Below are 6,505 nucleotides of genomic sequence, written 5' to 3' on the forward strand. Positions count from 1 at the left end.
AAAAACTATAAACATAAACAACATAAAAGAAAACATGGTTACATAATATGGAAAATATTTTTTGGTCTTGTTGTTGGTCTTGTTGTTTGGTCTTGTTGTTAGTAGCAACATGAGGCTAACATGCAGCAGGACACTGGACACTAACCGTAACAAAAAGAATGCTCGATCAAGTGCAAGTAAAACAATCAAGCTCTTCACTGCTGCGCAGAGACACATTGTGTTTGTGAATGTTTGTGAATTTGCTGCAGACAGCTGCACCATCTGCACACAGAGGCTGAGAGAAGGTAAGGAGACCATGGTCCATATGGTCAGATGCTCAGTTGAGTGTAACATTAGCTGGGGCGAATCTAATAAATGACCTAAACAGGTAACTAGGTGAGAACTAAGGCAGGTTGTCCAGCACATTGAAGACTCAATAATCTTCATGAAATCAGACACAGACCACATTGTCCAGGCAACAGGTGTTAACACGATCATCCCAAGTAGTAAAATCCAGGGCCAGTTTCTCTCTCAAGAAATCATGAATGAACTCACTTTTTGTGAGCTTTTAGATGTGGCACATTTCACAATCAAATAAACAAATATCCTAAATAGATAGATAGAAGATAGATAGATAGATAGATAGATAGATAGATAGATAGATAGATAGATAGATAGATAGATAGATAGATAGATAGATAGATAGATACTAACTAAATACATTTTACTACATTTTACTACAGTGTGATAGCATTTCCAACATCTGAACATGGAGTTTACAAGATGTCCTTGAAGGCACCATTACTACATGGTCGTCAGTTCCCCACTGAAGAGTTAATTCGCTCAGGAGTCCTTCTCCTCCCACTCAACCAAGCAGATAAAAACATCTGGTTCCAGACAGATTAGCCTATTCTCTCTAACTAAAGCAGAAATGGCACAAAGCGACAGCGACAGCTTCCCTGACATAGTGGAGTTGAACGTGGGTGGACAGGTCTATGTGACCCGACTCCAAACTCTCACCGCGGTGCCCAACTCTCTCCTGTGGACCAAGTTCACCCAGGGCTCCCCCAGGGCGCTGCCCAAAGACGGCAAGCAGCGCTTCTTCTTCGACCGGGACGGCTTTCTGTTCCGCTACATCCTGGATTACTTGCGGGACTGCGACCTCATTCTGCCGGACTGTTTCAGAGAGAGGAGGCGGCTGCAGAAGGAGGCGGACTTCTTTTTGCTCCCCGAGTTGTCGAAGCGCCTCGCCGGCGGCTCCTCTCATGAGGAGAGGGACCCGGAGGAGGCTAGTAGTAGTGTAGTCGAGGCGCGGAGTCCCGGCGAAGCAGCCCTCCTCCGCTCCCCGGTGCGGCCTGGGGGCGAGGCCGGGTACATCACCATCGGCTACAGGGGCACATACACGATCGGGAGAGACATCCAGACAGACGCCAAATTCCGCAGAGTCGCCCGGATAACCGTGTGCAGTAAGACCTCACTGGCCAAGGAGGTTTTCGGGGAGACACTGAATGAGAGTCGAGACCCCGACCGCGACCCCGACAGATACACCTCCAGGTACTACCTGAAGTATAACTTCTTGGAGCAGGCGTTTGACCGGCTGGCCGAGGCGGGTTTCCGCATGGTGGCCTGCAGCTCCACCGGGACCTGTTCATACGCCAGTAATGACCCCAGCGAGGACAAAATCTGGACCAGTTACACCGAGTACGTCTTCTCCCGATAAAGTGGCTGCTTTGTGGGACGCGGTGCTGGCTGGGCTCGCTACTCAGAAGAGTGCATTAGCTAAACTCACTGCTCCTGTCAAAAGTAATGGCATTACTTTAAGCTACTGTAGGCCTAGCTATAGCTCCTTTCAAAAGTAATGACATTACTAGGCTACAGTAGGCCTACTCCCTAGAGCAATATTTTGATACACCAGTCTTTACTTTAGCCTAGCTATTATCGTTATGAACTGCCTCTCAGTCTAATAATAGGCTTTCTTCCAGGACCAAATAGGCTGTTTAAATAATGCTTTTGTCAGAAGAACACAGAAGTGGGAATAATTTCAACCCTACAGTGTAGTTATCTTCAATGCCATGTGGGAGAGGAGAGGAAGATGATTTATTATTATTATAATAAATAAATAAACCATATAATTTATTAACAGCATTTAGATTTCAGTCTGAGAGAGGCGATAACAAAAGTAAAGATTTTTGGATAGCCAATTAACTTTTGACTATGTTGGATGGAAACAGTAAGTAGCCTAGTTTAAGTTAGGTACTAGTTTTTACAGAGAAAAGTCATGAAACTAGGCTACTAACATGAAAAAGGCGTTACCACGCAACACTTCCTGCAGTGGGGGTGTTTGCACAGGGCCAGCCTGCCTGATAACTTTAATGGCTTTTTACAATGACTGTTGTATGTTCAAGTAGATGACGTGATGTCATTTTGGGTGGCACACATAATTATAGGAGCTGGTTTCCATAGAAGTTGAAGTTATTGTATAATTGAAGTGACTAATTTGTATAAGATCATCTGAGCTGCTTGCGTTTGTATTTGTGATGTAGTGTAGAGGCCATTGCTGTTGCTGCAAATAATGTACCAATGTTTGGTTTGTGTTTTGAACTATTACAGGATTAATAGTTAATTAATTAATCACATTTTTATTAGCCTGATTGTGTCCATGACTCATATCTATCACAGCTTCACGCTACACAATAGGTGTTTTTTTTTTTTACTTTTTGTACTTCATTCAAATACCACTTGACAGCTAATTGCAATCGCTCTGTTGTGTTTATATATATATGAAGCTCCAGCAAATAAAGCATGAACACTATCAACCTAATTGTCCCTTGAGTTGATTGTGAAAAACGATTTGCCAATAAAGATGTATAGCTGCAAAATATACGTGTACATTCTACAAACACAATGATGCTGCACTTCATGTGAGTCAAAACAAAGCATGATTTTTTTTCTTTACAGGTTGCCCATGCCTTGATGATTTATCTACAAATACACCAAAATATGTTTAAAAATAACCAATCTGAAATTTGGTGGTCAGATTTCAATTTGATATTTTCATTCATCGCCCAAAGGGGACATTCTCTTTTCGCCTCCTGGTTGAGACACATTGTCAGTCACGTTGCAGCTCTCTTAGAGCGAAAAAATATCTTCCTCGAACATAGTTTTGACATGTTTTGTCACGCTGTGGGTTGCAGCATGATTGAATCCACACCCCCATATGACAACACGGAAGCAACAACAGCTACATTATACTGATGTGCCTCCAAGGCATGTGGACCTGCTCTGTGTATCATTCATAGAAAGACAGACACTCAGTGTTACTCTTTAGCATACATTCATATACTTTGTGTGTGCCGAGTGAATGTGCATTTGTTGATGTGTTGATTTGATACAGTGTAGCACTGAAGCTGTTGCTTTAAATCAAATTAGTAGGAGGAGGAATTCTCTCATCTGGCATCTAAATGATATGCAAACACGACAAAGACATGCACACAAACAGACACACTTATCTTACGGGAAGAGCTTTAAAGATACTAGCCATGTCAACAGACAGAAAAAGGGACCTGCTGTCAGCTGATACTGCCATCTGGACAGGAAAAGCCAAGGGTCAACAACATCTTCCTCTACAGTGTGATCTCCAGAAACAGGAAGTGGTGCCTACCAAACAGGAAGTGTGGTGCCTACTTAACTATCCTCAACCAAAAGACGGCAACTGGCAAACTCTGGAATCAGACAAATTGTGTTGGCCAACAGACCTTTGTCACAGGCAGAGTAGTGTTAACGTTATGGCATCACCAGCTGGTTTGGAAACCTAACGGTCAAATCTAAATCTCAAATATTTAGTCTGGTCAAAACAGCAGGGAAGATTATGGGAATGCCCCCCCCCCCACCACCACCCCCCAAGACGTCTTTGAACAGTCCACCGTTCAGCAGGCCAACGAGATGTTGTCTGACCCCTCCCATGTGTTGAACTCTGAGTATGTGCTGATGAACTCTGGTAGGAGATACAGGGTCCCTCTGTGTAAGCAAACAGATACAAGCACTCATTTGTTCCTCTAGTCTATCAGTTAAACTGATTAATGGGGCTCCCCCTTGAGGTCAGACAGAAGGCGCTGAGATAGTTTCACAGGCTCCAATATCTGTCTGCTTGCCTATGTATAGCTTTAACGATAATGTTTGCTAACATGTACAGTAAGTCTAACAATCGCTTGTATGCTTGCCTGTAATATATGTCATTTACTAGTATCATTTGTAACTGATTGCACTAGAAGTTTTCGTACTATGCAGAATTTGCACTGCGTTATTGCATGGTGCTATGGCCTGAGAGGTATCTGCCTGAAAGGCGATAAGTATAAATGACTGATGAATGACTGTGACTACCTCAACTTGCCAAGTTTGCACATGTGTTTACAGTGTATTTTAATCTACTGTCTAATGTCTGTATGTACTGCAGTATTTTTAGTCTTCTACTCCAAGACAAATTTCTCCCAAGGGAGACAAATAAACTGAACCTTGAACTTGATATGTATATAGACACACACACACACACACACACACACACACACACACACACACACACACACACACACGTACGTGTATATATATACAGTATATATATACATATATATACACACACCGGTATATATATATATGGTGTGTGTATATATATATATATAAACTATATAAATATATATATTTATATATATGTATAAACACATTTCAGTGTTCACATTTAATCTGCGTAAACATCGGCGCGGCCTGGGGTCCTTCAGGCTAGAGCGAGGTGGTGCTCGTCGCAGGTGTATGACGTGCAGGGCACAGGCCTCCTTGAGGCATCCTCCCTGCCCATGGTACGGCATGGTAGGATTGCCTTTTGCCACAGGAGGTTCTGGTGAGACGAAGGAGGTGCCCGGCCTGGAATCACCCCACAGGGCCTTAGACCTCCATGCACCGAAGGTCTCACAATACTGCGGAGTAGCACTAAACTCTATTGCAGCGGATTGGGCGTGATCAACCCTTTGCAATCAACGTTGCAGACAGAGTAGGAAGGCTGATCCGTGAGCGGCTGCTTCTGGGACGAGGGTCGGGGTCGTAATCGGCCTCGGCTGGGTCTACTGGGCGGGGGTGTATGATGTTGTGAGACCCGAAACACCCCACGACCCCAGTTAACATCACTGATGACGCGTCCCAGAGCATGCTGTAGTATGTATACTTGAACAGTTATTATCGAAGTTGAAGATAAGACTTTTCTTTAATTTAGCTATGGGATAGCATTTATATATATGTGTGTGTGTGTGTGTGTGTGTGTGTGTGTGTGTGTGTGTGTGTGTGTGTGTGTGTGTGTGTGTGTGTGTGTGTGTATATATATATACCGGTATATATATATATATACACACAGACACAGACAGAAGTGTCACCATCCTGCACTTCTCTATAGCAGAAACCACAGACTCTTCTCGGCAACAAAGCCGCAGCATGAACGTAAGCATGGTAATGAGAGTCTCATGACTTCTGCATGACTGAAAATAGCATTGGTTTCCCTTCACCAAATGAGTGAAAGCCTCACAAGCACAGAAGCCCCAGAATGAAACGAGGACAATGCAGCCTATACAGCACATCATTATTCTTTCAACGTGATGGAGAGAGCTGCAGTTTGAGAGGCGTCCAGGTGAAACTCCTGTCTGGTTATTATCATCATCATCACACAAATATCAGTCACTTAGCCAGAAGAAATGCTATAGAGCCAACCACAACACATGTAGCAATCCTCCATTCTCCTTCACATGATGAAATCAGCATACGTCAACTTTAAACAGCAGTTACGTGATGATTTGACGTGCGAGGAAACCTTTCACAGTTGTCCTCCTTTCAGTCTCTGATCCATTTGGCCGACATTGTGCCAATTACCAGAGAGTCAGAACATGCCCGCCAGCTCCATTTGGGCCTGCTGTGTCCCCCCTCTGTGCTATCTGGGCCATAACCGTAAGTATCTATCACATGAAATAAAATGTCTCCTTCAATGTCTCTTTGTCTTTGTCAGGACAAACAGAACTTTGCGTCATCCAATTATCACCTTTATATTTGGCAGGTGCTGCTTGGTATCAGAGCAAACATTTGACTATTTGAATAATAAACCCTGGGAACGTTTATAGCCATCAAGTCATAATGTAAAGTACACATACTGTATACGGAAGACTCACATCACTCTAGACTCAGATTGGTGCTGTTTGCTAAAGCTGAAACCAGAATCAGCCCAAAGTGTTTGGTGCTGTTTGCTAACCTGAAGCCAGAATCAGCCCAAAGTGTTTGGTGCTGTTTGCTAAGCTGAAACCAGAATCAGCCCAAAGTGTTTGGTGCTGTTTGCTAACCTGAAACCAGAATCAGCCCAAAGTGTTTGGTGCTGTTTGCTAACCTGAAGCCAGAATCAGCCCAAAGTGTTTGGTGCTGTTTGCTAACCTGAAGCCAGAATCAGCCCAAAGTGTTTGGTGCTGTTTGCTAACCTGAAGCCAGAATCAGCCCAAAGTGT

The 6,505-nt window shown here is 43.6% G+C and overlaps 1 pseudogene across 1 annotated transcript; it reads left to right on the forward strand.

Moving 5' to 3' along the window:
- The first annotated feature begins 843 nt into the window (after positions 1–843).
- Positions 844–2,785, forward strand: LOC310799521 (BTB/POZ domain-containing protein KCTD12 pseudogene; annotated as a pseudogene). Its single transcript has one exon. The product of its transcript is annotated as a BTB/POZ domain-containing protein KCTD12 pseudogene (transcript).
- The last annotated feature ends 3,720 nt before the right edge of the window (positions 2,786–6,505 follow it).

Source organism: Poromitra crassiceps (genome assembly GCF_964638095.1).
Source record: "Poromitra crassiceps genome assembly, chromosome: 28".
Lineage (NCBI taxonomy): Eukaryota > Metazoa > Chordata > Actinopteri > Beryciformes > Melamphaidae > Poromitra > Poromitra crassiceps.